The sequence below is a fragment of the Anomaloglossus baeobatrachus genome, chromosome 8, assembly GCF_048569485.1.
Source record: "Anomaloglossus baeobatrachus isolate aAnoBae1 chromosome 8, aAnoBae1.hap1, whole genome shotgun sequence".
NCBI lineage: Eukaryota > Metazoa > Chordata > Amphibia > Anura > Aromobatidae > Anomaloglossus > Anomaloglossus baeobatrachus.
The window spans coordinates 38,313,442-38,332,697 of NC_134360.1; the positions used below are offsets into that span (position 1 = coordinate 38,313,442).

The 19,256-nt window shown below is 51.1% G+C and overlaps 1 protein-coding gene across 1 annotated transcript in view; it reads left to right on the forward strand.

The window, feature by feature from the left end:
* Positions 1–19,256, forward strand: part of QARS1 (glutaminyl-tRNA synthetase 1) — a 191,513-nt gene that overhangs the window by 162,956 nt on the left and 9,301 nt on the right. The gene's annotated exons all lie outside the window — the stretch shown is intronic.

Sequence of the window (19,256 nt, forward strand, 5' to 3'; positions counted from 1 at the left end):
GGCGACATTTAGCTGCCACAGGTCACAGACCGGTGGGTGAGAGACATTTTGTCTCACGTGTACAGGATAGAGCTCTGTTCTCGTCCTCCGACTCGATTCTTCAGAACTTCCCCCCCCCCCTCCCCCCACCGAGCCGATGCTCTTCTGCAGGCAGAAGAAGTGGTAATCCCTGTTCCTCGTCAGGAACAAGACACGGTTTTTTCCTCCAATCTGATTAGGGTGCCAAAAAAGGGGTGGCTCTTTCCGTTCCGGTCTGGACCTAAAACTGCTCACCAAGCACGTGAAGGCCAGGCGGTTCCGGATGTAACCTCCGCTCCGTCATTGCCTCAATGTCGCAAGGAGCTTTCCTAGCATCAATAGACATCAGGATGCTTATCTCCACGTGCCGATTGCTCCAGAGCACCAGCGTTTGCTACGTTTTCGTTATTGAAGACGAGCATCTTCAGTGCGTAGCCCTGCCCTTCGGTCTGGCGACAGCCCTACGGGTTTTCACCAAGTTCAGGGCAGCAGTGGGAGCAGTCCTGCACTCTCAGGGTCACTCTGTGATCCTTACTGGGACGATCCACTTGTCAAGGCACTCTCTCAAGAGGCATGCCGACACAGCCTGAACGTGGCGCTGGAGACTCTCCAGAGTTTCGGGTGGATCATCAACTTTTCAAGGTTACATCGGGCACCGACCCAATCGCTGACATATCTGGACATGGAGTTTCACACTCCCTCAGCGATAGTGAAGCTTCCGCTGGACAAGCAGCGTTCACTACAGACGGGGGTGCAGTCTCTCCTTCAAGGCCAGTCACACCCCTTAAGACGCCTCATGCAGAGGCAGTCACTTTCGCGCAGTTTCATCTGCGTCCACTTCAATGGGGCATGCTTTGCCAATGGGTTGGGGAGTCGACGTCCCTAGACAGGAACGTTTCCCTTCTCAGACGGTCAAGGACTCTCTTCAGAGGAGTCCATCCTTCAGATCAATGTTCTGGAAATCTGGGAAGTGTATCTTGCCCTGCAAGCCTTCCAGCAGTGGCTGGAAGGAAAACAGATCCGAATTCAGTCGGACAATTCCACAGCGGTGGCAGACATCGCCCACCAAGGCGGAACACGCATCGCCAAGCCTACCAGGCAATCCGGCGGATTCTGATGTGGGTGGGGGACAGAGCATCCACCATATCCGCAGTTCACATCCCGGGAGTAGGAAATTGGGAAGCAGACTTCCTCAGTCGCCTGGGTATGGACGCAGGGGAATGGCCTCTGCACCCAGAATGGTGTCAGGAAATCTGTAGCCGCTGGGGGATGCCGGACGTCGACCTAATGGCGTCTCGGCACAACAACAAGGTCCCGATTTTCATGGCGCGGTCTCACGAGCAAAGTGCTCTGGCGGCAGGCGCCCTAGTTCAGGATTGGTCGCAGTTCCAGCTACCCTATGTGTTCTACCTCTGGCACTGTTGCCCAGAGTGCTACGCAAGCTCAGCTCCGCTTGCCGCCGCGCCATCCTCGTCGTCCCAGACTGGCCGAGGAGGTCGTGGTTCCCGGATCTGTGGCATCTCACGGTCGGCCAACCGTGGGCACTCTCAGACCGGCCAGACTTACTGTCCCAAGGGCCGTTTTTTCCACTGAATTCTACGGCCCTGATCCTGACTGTGTGGCCATCGAGTCCGAGATCCTAGCGCCTTCAGGATTATCTCAAGACGTCATTGCCACCATGAGACGGGCTAGGAAGCCGGCGTCTGCCAAGATCTGCCACAAGACGTGGAAGATATTCTTATCTTAGCGCTCTGCTCAGTGAGTGTCTCCCTGGACATTTGCATTGCCTACTTTTCCTTCCTTCCTACAATTTGGTTTGGGAAAAGGTTTGTCGCTCGGCTCTCTTAACGGACGAGTCCCAGCGCTGTCTGTATTCTTTCAGAAGCGCATAGTACGACTTCCTCAGGTACGCACGTTCCTGCAGGGGGTTGGTAACATTGTCCCTCCGTACAAGAGGCCGTTAGACCCATGGGATCTGCACAGGGTACTACTTGCTCTCCAGGAGCCGCCCTTTGAGCCTCTGAGGGATGTCTTTTCACTTTCTCGACTGTCACAGAAAGTGGCCTTTTTTGGTAACGGTCACGTCTCTTCAGAGAGTGTCCGAGCTAGCAGCGCGGTCATCCAAAGCCCCTTTCCTGGTTTTTCACCAAGACAAGGTAGTGCTGCGCCTGATTCCGGGTTTTCTCCCTAAGGTGGTATCCCCCTTTCATCTCAGTCAGGATATCTCCTTACCTTCCTTTTGTCCTCATCCAGTTCATCGATATGAATTGGATTTGCATTTGTTGGATCTGATGAGAGCGCTCAGAATCTACTTTTCCCGCACGGCGCCCCTGCGCCGCTCGGATGCACTCTTTATACTTGTCGCTGGTCAGCGCAAAGGGTCGCAGGCTTCCAAAGCCACCCTGGCTCGATGGATCAAGGAACCAATTCTTGAACCCTACTGTTCTGCTGGGCTTCCGGTTCCATCAGGGCTGAAGGCCCATTCTACCAGAGCCGTGGGTGCGTCCTGGGCATTACGACACCAGGCTACGGCTCAACAGGTGTGCCAGGCAGCTACCTGGTCGAGTCTGCACACTTTCACCAAACATTATCAGGTGCATACCTATGCTTCGGCGGACGCCAGCCTAGGTAGAAGAGTCCTGCAGGCGGCAGTTGCCTCCCCGTAGGGGAGGGCTGTCTTTGCAGCTCTAACATGAGGTATTTCTTTACCCACCCAGGGACAGCTTTTGGACGTCCCAATCGTCTGGGTCTCCCAATGGAGCGCCGAAGAAGGGAATTTTGTTACTTACCGTAAATTCCTTTTCTTCTAGCTCCTATTGGGAGACCCAGCACCCGCCCTGTTGTCCTTCGGGATTTTTGGTGGTTTTTCGGGTACACATGTTGTTCATGTTGAATGGTTTTCAGTTCTCAGATGTTACTTCGGAGTGAATTTGTTTAAACCAGTTATTGGCTTTCCTCCTTCTTGCTTTTGCACTAAAACTGGTGAGCCAGTGATCCCACTGGGGGTGTATAGCCAGAAGGGGAGGGGCCTTACACTTTTTAGTGTAATGCTTTGTGTGGCCTCCGGAGGCAGTGCTATACACCCAATCGTCTGGGTCTCCCAATAGGAGCTAGAAGAAAAGGAATTTGCGGTAAGTAACAAAATTCCCTTCTTCTCATTGGGATAGTATTATATGGCTTTTATGTGCGTTGCATCCTATTTCTTTTTGTTGACACATTTCTATTGTGCATTTTGCAATTGATAGTATAAAAATATCATTTATTACCTGAGGGTATTTGATTGTGACCTCACGTTTTGTTCTTATATATGTCTGTATTTTTAATCATTATCCAATAAAATGTTTTTATTATTGGCTTATTCACTCATTGTTCATTATAGGTTTTGTCACCACGTGAAGGTAGTCTACCTTATCACAAACCCCTTGTGGAAACTGCCATATGTTTCTCTCCTTTAACCTATTTTTCTGTTAGCTTCTGGCCCTCCGCTCAGCTCACTGATAATCATCAATAAAAGGAAGCTCTCCTCCTTTTGCACCTATCCTTGGTCATGTCCTTCTCAGGAAGCTCTCCTTTTGCACCTATCCTTGGTCATGTCCTTCTCAGGAAGCTCTCCTCTTGCACCTATCCTTGGTCATGTCCTTCTCAGGAAGCTCTCCTCCTTTTGCACCTATCCTTGGTCATGTCCTTCTTGGGAAGCTCTCCTCTTGCACCTATCCTTGGTCACCTCCTTCTCAGGAAGCACTCCTCTTGCACCTATCCTTGGTCATCTCCTTCTCAGGAAGCACTCCTCTTGCACCTATCCTAGGTCATCGCCTTCTCAGGAAGATCTCCTCTTGCACCTATCCTAGGTCATCGCCTTCTCAGGAAGCTCTCCTCCTTTTGCACCTATCCTTGGTCATGTCCTCAGGAAGCTCTCCTCTTGCACCTATCCTTGGTCATGTCCTTCTCAGGAAGCTCTCCTCCTTTTGCACCTATCCTTGGTCATGTCCTTCTTAGGAAGCTCTCCTCTTGCACCTATCCTTGGTCATGTCCTTCTCAGGAAGCTCTCTTCCTTTTGCACCTATCCTTGGTCATGTCCTTCTCAGGAAGCTCTCCTCTTGCACCTATCCTTGGTCATCGCCTTCTCAGGAAGCTCTCCTCTTGCACCTATCCTTGGTCATCGCCTTCTCAGGAAGCTCTCCTCTTGCACCTATCCTTGGTCATCGCCTTCTCAGGAAGCTCTCCTCCTTTTGCACTTAACATGGGTCATGTTCTTCTCTTCTTCTCTCCTTTATGTCCTTACCCTTTTGATGTTGGACTTTAGCTCTGATCTTTGCTCTCTAGGTCAGGTATTTGCTTTTTTTTAGCCTTTTCAAGGAATCTAGTTCCCGTTCACAGATCAAACTTTTTCCTGTGAGGTGGGCATGCTTGGAGAAACTCTATTGGCCTGAAGTAATCTCCTGGATCTCATATGAAGTGAATCCTTCTCTTCTTTGCCTAATTCCCCGAAAGGTCTTTTCTGGTGACAATCCCTTCCATAGGTGTGGCTCAGATCTAACATCCCTGCTTTGTCTTCCTTTCTTTCCGATTTTTCCTGAATAGGGTGACCCTCTGTCCAGTTTTCTGTGAGATAGTTTTCTTCTCCTTCTTGTCCTCGATCCGGTCTCTAAGATATGTTCTACTCAGTCAAGTACGTCTCAGCACTTCTGTCTAGCTCAGCCTCCTTAGAAGCCCGTATTCTATGTTCGTGTTACGGAAAGTTATCAGAATGGTCTTCTGGCCTAATTCGCTCTACCATTACAGATTCTTTTACTCCTGGACCATGTGAACCATTGCTCTCAATTGCTTCCTATTTATCTGCAATTGCCTTTCCAGGTTCTATTGAATACACTTTTTTCTTACCTTCCCGTGACTGCTCAGGTCTAGGCAGAAGGGTTTTTTCAATTTACACTTTACCGTTTCTTTCCAGAGAATCTCACCTTTTAGTCTTCCATTGTTCTAGTCCTATTTTTCCACCCTTGGGAACTGTTCTAGGATGTCCCATAGCTTCCTCTGTCCCCCAATGAAGTGATAGATTTTACGGTGGGTATGCAAAATCTTTTTTTTTTTTTTCTCTCTTTCTAAGAGTCTTCATTGGGGACACAGCACCTGCCCTTAAGGGTTTCTGTTGGGCCAGTCTATTTTAAATTTAGGTTGCTTCTCCTACTGTTTTCACACTAAGTGATCAGCTTGGCTGCAGTCAGTAGGTGTATACTACTGAGGAGCTAACTTTTGGATTGCTTGCTAGTAGCTGCAGCATACACCCATGATTTCCCGTGTCCCCCAATGACTGCTCCAGGATAGAGCTTTTACTTTGATTACCTAAAATCTTTATTCCCAAAAAGCCGAGACTTTCTCCCATCTCTGCTGTATTTCACCTCTTGCACATTATCCATTTTATTATCTTATAAAATACTTGATGGAAATGAATATAAGTGCTTAACCCCTTAACGACCGCTGGCCGTAAAAATTACGTCCTTGCGGTCATAAAGTTACTGCCCGCGGCCTGCCGGCAGCATCATGCTCCGATCGGCGCACATCTCAGCTGATTTTCACAGCTGAGATGTGTGCCTGCTAGGCACGAGCAGAATCGTTATCTGCTCGTGCCGTTTAACCCCTTATATGGCGCTGTCAATGTGACAGCGCCATTATAAGCGCGATCGCGGTAAACATTTACTTACCGCCCGATACCGGAAGTCACGTGACGCGATCACGTGACTCCCAATAGTTGTCATGGTAGCACAGGGTCATGTGATGACTCCTGTACTACACCTGACTTGCTTTCACTTTCGCTGTGCCAGCGGCACAGCAAAAGAGAAAGAGAGCGTATCTGCTGTTTACAGCCTTGTAGCTGTGATCAGCAGATACTGCAGAGCGATCGGATTGCTGATTGCAATAGCCCCCTAGGGGGACTAGTAAAATAAAAAAAAAAGTTAGTTTTAAAAAATTAAAAAAAAAACCTAAAAGTTCAAATCACCCCCCATTCGCCCCATTGAAAATTAAAGGGTTAAAAAAAAATAAAAAATATACACACATTTGGTATCGCCGCGTTCAGAAACGCCTGATCTATCAAAATATAAAATCAATTAATCTGATCAGTATACGGCGTAGCGGCAAAAAAATTCCAATCGCCAAAATGATGTTTTTTTGTCGCCACAACTTTTGCGCAAAATGCAATAAGAGGCGATCAAAACGTAGCGTCTGTGCAAAAATGGTACCTTTAAAAACATCAGCTCGAGACGCAAAAAATAAGCAGTCATTGAGCCATAGATCCCGAAAAATGAGAACGCTACGGGTCACGGAATATGGCGTAAAAAGTGCGCCACTTTTTTCGGACAAACGTCCGTTTTTTTTTAACCCCTTATATAAAAATAAACCTATACATGTTTGGTGTCTACGAACTCGCACTGACCTGAGGTATCACAGCCACACATCAGTTTTACCATATAGTGAACACAGTGAATAAAATATCTCAAAAACCATTGTGTTATCGCACTTTTCTTTGTCGCTCCTAATTGGGAGACCCAGACAATTGGGTGTATAGCTACTGCCTCCGGAGGCCACACAAAGTACTACACTTAAAAGTGTAAGGCCCCTCCCCTTCTGGCTATACACCCCCCCGTGGGATCACGGGCTCCTCAGTTTTATGCTTTGTGCGAAGGAGGCCAGACATCCACGCATAGCTCCACTGTTTAGTCAGCAGCAGCTGCTGACTATGTCGGATGGAAGAAAAGAGGGCCCATACTAGGGCCCCCAGCATGCTCCCTTCTCACCCCACTTTCTGTCGGCGGTGTTTGTTAAGGTTGAGGTACCCATTGCGGGTACGGAGGCTGGAGCCCACATGCTGATTCCTTCCCCATCCCCATTAGGGCTCTGGGTGAAGTGGGACTTTACCGGTCTCCGGGCACTGAGGCCGTGCTCCATCCACAGCCCCTGGAGGATCTGCTGGATACGGAGCGGAGTTTTCTCAGGGACAGGACCCTGCTCCATCAAGGTACTCCGTGTCCCCGTGCTTATCGCACGCACACTGCAGCATTGCTGGGTGTGTTAGTGCGCCGGGGTAAACAGCGCTGCTGCGCTTGTGCCGTTACTCACTACAGCTCTGCTGAGTGAGGTGACTTTGTACGATCGGCCGATCCGGCCGCTGGGGTCAGTGTTTACTGGTCGCGGCTGGGATTTGTGGTGCGCCGGGGACTTCCGCGCTGGCCGTGCATATATGACGGCCGCGCTAGATTACTACAGTCCCCGGCTTTTGCGGCCTAGTTCGTATCGTTCCCGCCCCCGGACCTGCCAGTCAGGAGGAGGGCGGGACGCTGTACAGTCCAGCAGCGTTAAGAGCTGGAGTCTGTTTTACATACTCCAGCCCTCACACTAGGCACAGGGGGACGCAGTTTCCCGCTCTTTTGTTTGGGACGCCCACGGTCCGCCCCTCTTCACAGGACGCCGGCAGCCATTCCTGCCTGCACGCTGAACTGCGGAGGGGAGGCTGGGAGACCCAGACAAGGGATTCTACGATCTCACACCCGCTTTTCAGCGGGCGGTAAGCAGCCCTCAAGGGCTCTCCCCCGCTTGTGCCATAGTGTACTTTGTATTTTGTGCTGGCAATACTTTGCACTGTACAGTCGCTGGTGGTTTTCTGCTATATACCCTCCTTAGATTTCTCAAGGAGATAACAGCATGTCGTCCGCAAAAAGCAAAAGTGCCAAGGCACGGACTTTATATGCTGCTTGTACCGCATGTGGGGCTACTCTACCGGCAGGTTCCACTGACCCCCATTGTGTGCAGTGCTCGGCCCCTGTGGCAATTGCTCAGCCGGGGCCGCTGCTAGAGGTGACCCAGGGAGAACCACCTGTAAATGCTGTCCAGGTGACAGGGACGGAGTTTGCAGCTTTTGCTGACAGATTGTCTATGACTATGTCTAAAATTCTTGAAACATTGCAGTCTAGACCAGTAACTCAGACCATGGGCACTGTTGATCCATTGCCCCCTGGTCCCCCTCAGCTGGACCACTTCCTAGCTCCGGGGGTGTCATATGCACCCCAGGGTGACGGCTCTGACTCGGACGACAGTCCCAGACAACCTAAGCGGGCTCGCTATGAGCGACCCTCAACTTCATCACACTGGTCAGGGTCCCAGCGGGACGACTCTCTGTGTGATGAGGCGGATGTAACTGATCAGGAGTCTGAGGCTGGGGCCGCTCTCAATCTAGATACCCCGGATGGTGACGCCATAGTGAATGATCTTATAGCGTCCATCAATAGGATGTTAGACATTTCTCCACCAGCTCCTCTTGCGGAGGAGGCAGCTTCACAGCAGGAGAAATTCCATTTCAGGTATCCCAAGCGTAAATTAAGCACGTTTCTGGACCACTCTGACTTTAGAGACGCAATCCAGAAACACCACGCTTATCCAGATAAGCGTTTTTCCAAACGGCTTAAAGATACACGCTATCCTTTTCCCCCTGACGTGGTCAAGGGCTGGACACAGTGTCCCAAGGTGGACCCTCCAATCTCCAGGCTTGCAGCCAGATCTCTAGTTGCAGTGGAAGATGGGGCGGCACTTAAAGATGCCACTGACAGACAGATGGAGCTCTGGTTAAAATCCATCTATGAAGCTATTGGAGCGTCGTTGGCGCCAGCATTCGCAGCCGTATGGGCACTCCAAGCTATTTCAGCTGGGCTTACACAGGTCGACACGGTCACACGTACATCTGCTCTGCAGGTGGCACCCTTGACCTCTCAAATGTCTGCATTCGCGTCTTACGCGATTAATGCTGTCCTAGACTCTACAAGCCGTACGGCGGTGGCGTCAGCCAACTCTGTGGTTTTACGCAGAGCCCTGTGGTTGAGAGAATGGAAGGCAGATTCTTCTTCCAAGAAGTGCTTAACCAGTTTGCCTTTTTCTCGTGACCGATTGTTTGGTGAGCGTTTGGATGAAATCATTAAACACTCCAAGGGTAAGGATTCATCCTTACCTCAGCCCAGGCAAAACAAACCTCAACAGAGGAGGGGACAGTCTGGTTTTCGGTCCTTTCGAGGCTCAGGCAGGTCCCAATTCTACTCGTCCAAAAGGACTCAAAAGGATCAGAGGGGCTCAGATTCGTGGCGGACTCAATCACGCCCAAAAAAGCCAGCCGGAAGAACCGTTACCAAGACGGCTTCCTCATGACTCTCAGCCTCCTCTCTCCGCGTCCTCGGTCGGTGGCAGGCTCTCCCGCTTTGGCGACATTTGGTTGTCACAGGTCAAAGACCGTTGGGTGAGAGACATTCTGTCTCACGGGTACAGGATAGAGTTCTGCTCTCGTCCTCCAACTCGCTTCTTCAGAACTTCCCCACCGCCCGACCGAGCCGATGCTCTGCTGCAAGCGGTGTCCGCTCTAAAGGCGGAAGGAGTGGTGACTTCTGTTCCTCTTCAGGAACAAGGTCACGGTTTTTACTCCAATTTGTTTGTGGTGCCAAAGAAAGACTGGTCGTTCCGTCCCGTCCTGGATCTAAAGCTGCTCAACAAACACGTAAAAACCAGGAGGTTCAGGATGGAATCTCTCCGCTCCGTTATCGCCTCAATGTCTCAAGGAGATTTCCTAGCATCAATAGACATCAAGGATGCTTATCTCCACGTGCCAATTGCACCAGAGCATCAGCGTTTTCTACGCTTCGTTATAGGAAGCGAACACCTGCAGTTCGTAGCTCTACCTTTCGGGCTGGCGACAGCCCCTCGGGTCTTCACCAAGGTCATGGCAGCAGTAGTAGCAGTCCTGCACTCGCAAGGTCACTCCGTGATCCCGTATTTGGACGATCTACTTATCAAGGCACCCTCTCAAGAGGCATGCCAACACAGCCTGAAGGTGGCACTGAAGACTCTCCAGAGTTTCGGGTGGATTATCAACTTTTCAAAGTCAAATCTAACCCCGACCCAATCACTAACATATCTTGGCATGGAGTTTTATACTCTCTCAGCGATAGTGAAACTTCCACTGGACAAACAGTGCTCGCTACAGATAGGGGTGCAATCTCTCCTTCAGGGCCAGTCGCACCCCTTGAGGCGCCTCATGCACTTCCTAGGGAAAATGGTAGCAGCAATGGAAGCAGTTCCTTTTGCGCAGTTTCATCTGCGTCCACTACAATGGGACATTCTCCGCCAATGGGACGGGAAGTCGACGTCCCTCGACAGGGAGGTCTCCCTCTCTCAGGCAGCCAAGGAATCTCTCCGGTGGTGGCTTCTTCCCACCTCATTGTCAAAAGGAAAGTCCTTCCTACCCCCATCCTGGGCGGTGGTCACGACAGATGCGAGTCTATCAGGGTGGGGAGCAGTGTTTCTCCACCACAGGGCTCAGGGTACGTGGACTCGGAAAGAGTCCACCCTTCAGATCAATGTTCTGGAGATCAGAGCAGTCTATCTTGCCCTACAAGCCTTCCAACAGTGGCTGGAAGGCAAGCAGATCCGAATTCAGTCGGACAACTCCACAGCGGTGGCATACATCAACCACCAAGGGGGAACACGCAGTCGGCAAGCCTTCCAGGAAGTCCGGCGGATTCTGACGTGGGTGGAAGACACGGCATCCACCATATCCGCCGTTCACATCCCAGGCGTAGAAAACTGTGAAGCAGACTTTCTCAGTCGCCAGGGCATGGACGCAGGGGAATGGTCCCTTCACCCGGATGTGTTTCAGGAGATCTGTCGCCGCTGGGGGATGCCGGACGTCGACCTGATGGCGTCACGGCACAACAACAAGGTCCCGGTTTTCATGGCACGGTCTCACGATCACCGAGCTCTGGTGGCAGACGCCTTAGTTCAAGATTGGTCGCAGTTCCGGCTACCGTATGTGTTCCCACCTCTGGCATTGTTGCCCAGAGTGCTCCGCAAAATCAGGTCCGACTGCCGCCGCGCCATTCTCGTCGCTCCAGACTGGCCAAGGAGGTTGTGGTACCCGGATCTGTGGCACCTCACGGTAGGCCATCCGTGGGCACTACCAGACCGTCCAGACTTGCTGTCTCAAGGGCCGTTTTTCCATCTGAATTCTGCGGCCCTGAACCTGACTGTGTGGCCATTGAGTCCTGGATCCTAGCGGCCTCAGGTTTATCTCATGAGGTGGTTGCCACCATGAGACAGGCTAGGAAACCATCCTCCGCCAAGATCTACCACAGGACGTGGAGGATATTCCTATCTTGGTGCTCGGCTCAGGGAGTTTCTCCCTGGCCTTTTGCATTGCCTACTTTTCTTTCCTTCCTGCAGTCTGGGTTGGAAAAAGGTTTGTCGCTTGGCTCCCTTAAGGGTCAAGTCTCCGCGCTATCCATATTTTTTCAGAAACGCCTGGCGCGACTTCCTCAGGTACGCACGTTCCTGCAAGGGGTTTGTCATATCGTCCCCCCTTACAAGCGGCCATTGGAGCCCTGGGACCTGAACAAGGTTCTAATTGCTCTCCAAAAGCCGCCTTTCGAGCCTATGAAGGAGGTTTCCCTTTCTCGTCTTTCACAGAAAGTGGCCTTTCTAGTGGCGGTCACGTCTCTTCGGAGAGTGTCCGAGCTGGCGGCATTATCATGCAGATCTCCATTCCTGGTGTTTCACCAGGACAAGGTAGTTCTGCGTCCAATTCCAGAATTTCTTCCCAAGGTGGTATCTTCCTTTCATCTCAATCAAGATATCACTTTACCGTCTTTGTGTCCGCATCCAGTTCACCAATTTGAAAAAGGTTTGCATTTATTGGATCTGGTGAGAGCACTCAGGATCTACATTTCCCGCACGGCGCCTCTGCGCCGCTCGGATGCACTCTTTGTCCTTGTCGCTGGTCAGCGTAAAGGGTCGCAAGCTTCCAAATCCACCCTTGCGCGTTGGATCAAGGAACCAATTCTTCACACCTACCGTTCTGCTGGGCTTCCGATTCCATCAGGACTGAAAGCCCATTCTACCAGAGCCGTGGGTGCGTCCTGGGCATTACGGCACCAGGCTACGGCTCAGCAGGTGTGCCAGGCGGCTACCTGGTCGAGTCTGCACACTTTTACCAAGCATTATCAGGTGCATACCTACGCTTCGGCGGATGCCGGCCTAGGTAGACAAGTCCTTCAGGCGGCGGTGGCTCACCTGTAGGAAAGGGCTGTTTGACGGCCCTATCACGAGGTATTCTTTTACCCACCCAGGGACTGCTTTTGGACGTCCCAATTGTCTGGGTCTCCCAATTAGGAGCGACAAAGAAGAAGGGAATTTTGTTTACTTACCGTAAATTCCTTTTCTTCTAGCTCCAATTGGGAGACCCAGCACCCGCCCTGTTTTCTTAGGAAGTTTGTTTTTTTCGGGTGCACATGTTGTTCATGTTGAACAGTTCAGTTCTCCGAGGTTGTTTCTCGGGTTGAATTTGTATTTAAAACAGTTATTGGCTTTCCTCTTTCTTGCTTTTGCACTAAAACTGAGGAGCCCGTGATCCCACGGGGGGGTGTATAGCCAGAAGGGGAGGGGCCTTACACTTTTAAGTGTAGTACTTTGTGTGGCCTCCGGAGGCAGTAGCTATACACCCAATTGTCTGGGTCTCCCAATTGGAGCTAGAAGAAAAGGAATTTACGGTAAGTAAACAAAATTCCCTTCTTTTTGCAATTTTTCTGCATTTGGAATTTTTTTGCCGTTTTCTAGTACACTATATGGTAAAACTGATGGTTTCATATAAAAGTACAGCTCGTTGCGCAAAAAATGAGCCCTCACATGACCATATTGACTGAAAAATAAAAGTTACGTCTCTCAGAAAAAGAATGGCGAAAAAAAAAACGGAAAGCGAAAAATCGGCCGGTCGTGAAGGGTTTAAGAATATTATCAGAAAATTATTTGTATAAATCTAATTTTTACATTCAACATAATGCAAAAAAACCCCAAACTAATAAATTCCTGAAGTCCTGCATTTCTCACTCTGATAATTAAGCGATTACTTTTCGTCCGTCGTCCCCAGATTACATTTTAAGAAAACGCCTATACATAACACAAGATCCGCCATTCACAATAGGTGATATCACAGCTCACCTCCTCCTGTATAATGACTGATAACACCTCCTATATACAGCAGATAACACAGGATCCACCATTCAATCTATAACACAGCTCAATCAATCAAAAGAGAAGTGGGTGTGCACCACCGCCTTGTGCCATATGTTGGTGCCGGGGAGGAGTGAGTCCGATACGGTCAACAAACCACTGCGCTGGTCCTGGGTGCTCGTGGAAACAGGAAGGAGATCCAAATAGTCCACAGTGAGAGAGAAAACCACGGCACTCACAGTAAAAATCCAATTGTTCTTTATTCGTTCCATAAAGCAGAGTAAGAGAGCGGTAAGAGGGCTGGGTGCAGGCTCCCTGGGGACGACGGCAGTTTCGTACCTCCTGGTACTTCTATGGGTCCACTCAATGGAACCGTAGAAGTACCAGGAGGTACGAAACAGCCGTCGTCCCCAGGGAGCCTGCACCCGGCCCTCTTACCGCTTTCTTACCCTGCTTTATGGAACGAATAAAGAACGGAAATGGATTTTTCCTGTGAGTGCTGTGGCTTTCTTTCTCATTGTGGACTATTATCACAGCTCACCTCCTCCCCTCCCTTGATACTGACCACTGCACAGATCACACAGCATGCCCACAACTGTCCAATAGAAGTCAGTGAACCTCCAAAGACAGTTTTATTGTCCAAGACTCTGATGTAAAGGAAATCTCTAAATGCTGTTCACAGCAGCTCACACAAAATTACCTCCCCATAATACTGTACAGAAAAATACAATGCATTTGTACAATCAAAAAATAAAAACCGATAAAAAAAAACATGTCTTAGTATCTGATTCAATTGCTCAAAAAACTACTACAGATAAAGTATATGTATTGGTATAATTTATTTTAATTGTGTTGGTGGCAGTCCACCACATCATTGTCTATGGGCCTGCTGCAGATATTAGAGCTCTGTATTTCTTTTTCGCTCCTAATTGGGAGACCCAGACAGTGGGTGTATAGCTACTGCCTCTGGAGGCCGCACAAAGAACTACACTTAAAAGTGTAAGGCCCCTCCCCCTCTGGCTATACACCCTCCCGTAGGAGTACGGATTCCTCAGTTTTAGCTTTGTGCGCAGGAGGTCAGACACGCACGCATAGCTCCATTGTTTTTAGTCAGCAGCAGCTGCTGACTATGTCGGATGGAAGAAAAGAGGGCCCATACAGGGCTCCCAGCATGCTCCCTTCTCACCCCACTGTATGTCGGAGGTGTTTGTAAGGTTGAGGTACCCATTGCGGGTACGGCGGCAGGAGCCCACATGCTGATTCCTTCCCCATCCCTTTTTACAGGGCTCTGGGTGAAGTGGGATTTACTGGTCTCCAGGCACTGAGACCGTGCTCCATCTACAGCCCCTGGAGAAGATGCTGGATGGAGCGGAGTACATCAGGGACATGGCCCTGCTTCCTCAAGGTACTCTGTGTCCCCGTGCATTTGGCGCTCACACCGCAGCATGCTGGGTGTTGTAGTGCGCCGGGGACATCAGCGCTGCGGCGCTTGTGCCATGGCCTCATTCAGCTTCGCTGAAGCAGGCACACTTCTGGGAATCGGTCGCGCCGGCCGCTGGGACTGCGGCGCGGCTGGCACTTGTGGTGCGCCGGGGACTTCAGCGCGGGCCGCGCTTTTACGGCGGCCGCGCTGATAACTCGAGTCCCCGGCTTTTGCGGCCTGCTTCCGTTCGTTCCCGCCCCCAGACCTGCCAGTCAGGAGAGGGGCGGGACGCTGGTCAGTGCATCAGCGCCGAGGGCTGGAGTCGTTTTTACATACTCCAGCCCTCACAATCGGCACAGAGGGGACACTGTTTCCCGCACTTTTGTTTAGGAACTCCCACGGACCGCCCCTCTCCACAGACGCCGGCAGCCATTCCTGCTGACACGCTGAGCTGCAGAGGGGAGCCGGGGAGACCCAGACAAGGAATTCTGCGCCTCTTACCCGCTATTCAGCGGGCGGTAAGCAGCCCTCAGGGCTCACCCCCTCTTGTGCCATTAGTATTCTTAGTATTTTGTTCCTGCAAATACTTTGTATTGCATAGCGCTGGTCGCCCTTTGGCTATAGACTCTCTCACATTGCAGAGAGCCAGCAGCATGTCGTCCGTAAAACGCAAGGGTGCCAAGGCACAGACATTATATGCTTCCTGCACCGCATGTGGGACTTTTCTACCGGCAGGCTCCACGGACCCCCATTGTGGGCAGTGCTCGGCCCCTGCGGCGCTTGCACAGTCGGGACCTCTGCTGGACGTGACCCAGGGTGTACCACCTGTGAATGCTGTCCAGGTGACAGGAACTGAGTTTGCAGCTTTTGCTGACAGAATGTCTCTCACTATGTCACAAATTCTTGACACATTGCGAGCTAGGCCTGTACTTCAGGCCACGGACACTGTGCAATCATTGCCCCCTGGTCCCCCTCAGCTGAGTTACCTCCAAGCTCCGGGACGGGCACATACACCTCAGGGTGAAGACTCTGACTCGGACGATGGCCCCGGGCAGCCTAAGCGGGCTCGCTATGACGGGCCTTCACATTCATCTCAATGGTCAGGATCCCAGCGAGATGAATCTATGGGTGATGAGGCGGACGTAACTGATCAGGATTCTGATCCTGGGACCGCTCTCAATCTAGATACACCAGATGGTGACGCCATAGTTAATGATCTTATATTTAACATCAATAAGATGTTAAATATTTCCCCACCAGCTCCTCTTGTAGAGGAGTCAGCTTCGCAGCACGAGAGAATCCATTTCAGATACCCTAAGCGTACATTAAGCACTTTTCTGGACCACGCTGACTTTAGAGACGCAATCCAGAAACCCCACGCTTATCCTGAAAGGCGTTTTTCTAAACGGCTTAAAGATACACGCTATCCTTTTCCCCCTGAGGTGGTCAAGGGTTGGACCCAGTGTCCAAAAGTGGATCCTCCAATTTCCAGGCTTGCAGCTAGATCCTTTGTTGCAGTTGAAGATGGAGCGGCACTTAAAGATGCCACTGACAGGCAGATGGAGCTCTGGCTGAAATCCATCTATGAAGCGATTGGAGCGTCATTAGCGCCATCTTTTGCGGCCGTATGGGCACTCCAAGCTATCTCAGCCGGGCTTGCGCAAGTCGACTCAGTCACACGTGCATTTGCCCCGCAGGTAGCACCATTGACCTCGCAAATGGCGGCATTCGCGTCGTACGCGATTAATGCTGTTCTTGACGCTACAAGCCGCACGGCAGTGGCGTCAGCCAACTCCGTTGTTTTGCGTAGGGCCCTGTGGTTGAGACATTGGAAAGCAGATTCTCATTCCAAGAAGTGCTTAACCAATTTGCCTTTTTCTCGTGACCGATTGTTTGGAGAGCGTTTGGATGAAATCATCAAACACTCCAAGGGTAAGGACTCATCCTTACCGCAACACAGACAAAACAAACCCCAACAGAGGAAGGGTCAGTCTGGTTATCGGTCCTTTCGAGGACCGGGCAGGTCCCAATTCGCCTCGTCAAAAAAGACTCAAAAAGACCAGAGACGCTCAGATTCTTGGAGGTCTCAGTCACGCCCAAAAAGGACAGCCGGAGGAACCGTTGCCAAGACGGCGTCCTCCTGACTTGCAGTCTCCGATTCCCACACCCGCGGTCGGTGGGAGGCTTTCCCACTTTGGCGACATTTGGCTGTCACGCGTCAAAGACCGTTGGGTGAGGGATATTCTGTCTCACGGGTACAGGATAGAGTTCAGTTCTCGTCCGCCAACTCGTTTCTTCAGAACTTCTCCACCACCAGACCGAGCCGATGCTCTGTTGCAGGCGGTGGCCGCTCTAAAGGCGGAAGGAGTGGTGACCTCCGTCCCTCTTCAGGAACAAGGTCACGGTTTTTACTCCAATCTGTTTGTGGTCCCAAAAAAGGACGGATCGTATCGACCCGTCCTGGATCTAAAGTTGCTCAACAGACACGTAAAAGTCAGGAGGTTCCGGATGGAATCCCTACGCTCCGTCATAGCCTCAATGTCTCAAGGAGATTTTCTAGCATCAATAGATATCAAAGATGCGTATCTCCACGTGCCGATTGCACCAGAGCATCAGCGTTTCCTACGCTTCGTCATACACGACGAACACCTGCAGTTCGTAGCGTTACCTTTCGGTCTGGCAACAGCCCCCCGGGTCTTCACCAAAGTCATGGCAGCAGTAGTAGCTGTTCTGCACTCGCAGGGTCACTCGGTCATCCCGTATCTAGACGACCTGCTTATAAAGGCACCCTCTCAAGAGGCATGCCAGCACAGTCTGAAGGTGGCACTAGACACTCTCCAGAGTTTCGGGTGGATTATCAACTTTCCAAAGTCTCATCTAACCCCGACCCAATCTCTGACTTATCTTGGCATGGAGTTTCATACTCTCTCAGCGATAGTGAAGCTTCCACTGGACAAGCAGTGCTCGCTACGGACTGGAGTGCAATCTCTCCTTCAGAGCCAGTCGCACTCACTGAGGCGCCTCATGCATTTCCTAGGAAAGATGGTAGCAGCAATGGAGGCAGTCCCGTTCGCGCAGTTTCATCTGCGCCCTCTACAATGGGACATTCTACGCCAATGGGATGGGAAATCGACGTCCCTCGACAGGACTGTCTCCCTCTCTCAGACTGCCAAGGACTCTCTGCGTTGGTGGCTTCTCCCCACCTCATTGTCACAGGGAAAGTCGTTCCTTCCCCCGTCCTGGGCAGTGGTCACGACGGATGCGAGCCTATCAGGGTGGGGAGCGGTGTTTCTCCACCACAGGGCTCAGGGGACGTGGACTCAGGAAGAGTCCACCCTGCAGATCAATGTTCTGGAAATCAGAGCAATCTATCTTGCCCTGCGAGCCTTCCAACAATGGCTGGAAGGCAAGCAGATTCGGATTCAGTCGGACAATTCCACGGCGGTGGCGTACATCAACCACCAAGGGGGAACACGCAGTCGCCAAGCTTTTCAAGAAGTCCAGCGGATTTTGACGTGGGTGGAAAGCAGAGCGTCCACCATATCCGCAGTTCACATCCCAGGCGTGGAAAACTGGGAAGCAGACTTTCTCAGTCGCCAGGGCATGGACGCAGGAGAATGGTCCCTTCACCCGGACGTGTTTCAGCAGATCTGTTGCCGCTGGGGGACGCCGGACGTCGATCTGATGGCGTCACGGCACAACAACAAGGTCCCAGTTTTCATGGCACGGTCTCACGATCACCGAGCACTGGCGGCAGACGCCTTGGTTCAGGATTGGTCGCAATTCCGACTCCCCTATGTGTTCCCACCTCTAGCATTGTTACCCAGAGTTCTCCGGAAAATCAAGTCCGACTGCCATCGAGCCATACTCGTCGCTCCAGATTGGCCAAGAAGGTCGTGGTACCCGGATCTGTGGCATCTCACGGTAGGCCAACCGTGGACACTACCAGACCGTCCAGATTTGCTGTCTCAAGGGCCGTTTTTCCATCTGAATTCTGCGGCCCTGAACCTGACTGTGTGGCCATTGAGTCCTGGATCCTAGCGGCCTCAGGTTTATCTCATGAAGTTGTTGCCACCATGAGACAGGCTAGAAAACCATCCTCAGCTAAGATCTATCACAGGACGTGGAAGATATTCTTAGCGTGGTGCTTGGCTCAAGGGTTTTCTCCCTGGCCATTTGCATTGCCAATTTTTCTTTCCTTCCTGCAGTCTGGGTTGGAAAAAGGTTTGTCGCTTAGCTCTCTTAAGGGTCAAGTCTCCGCGCTATCCGTATTCTTTCAGAAGCGCTTGGCACGGCTTTCTAAAGTACGCACGTTTCTCCAAGGAGTTTGTCATATCGTTCCTCCTTACAGACGGCCATTGGAACCCTGGGATCTGAACAAGGTTCTCATTGCTCTCCAGAAGCCGCCTTTCGAGCCTTTGAAAGAGGTTCCCCTTTCTCGGCTTTCACAAAAGGTAGTTTTTCTTGTGGCGGTCACGTCTCTTCGAAGAGTGTCCGAGCTAGCGGCGTTATCTTGCAAATCTCCCTTCCTGGTGTTTCACCAAGACAAGGTAGTACTGCGTCCAATTCCAGAGTTTTCTCCCAAGGTGGTTTCTTCCTTTCATCTCAATCAGGATATCACTTTGCCATCTTTGTGTCCGCATCCAGTTCACCAATTTGAAAAGGGTTTACATCTGTTGGACCTGGTGAGAGCACTCAGGATTTACATTTCTCGCACGGCGTCTCTACGCCGTTCTGATGCGCTCTTTGTCCTAGTCGCTGGTCAGCATAAGGGATCGCAAGC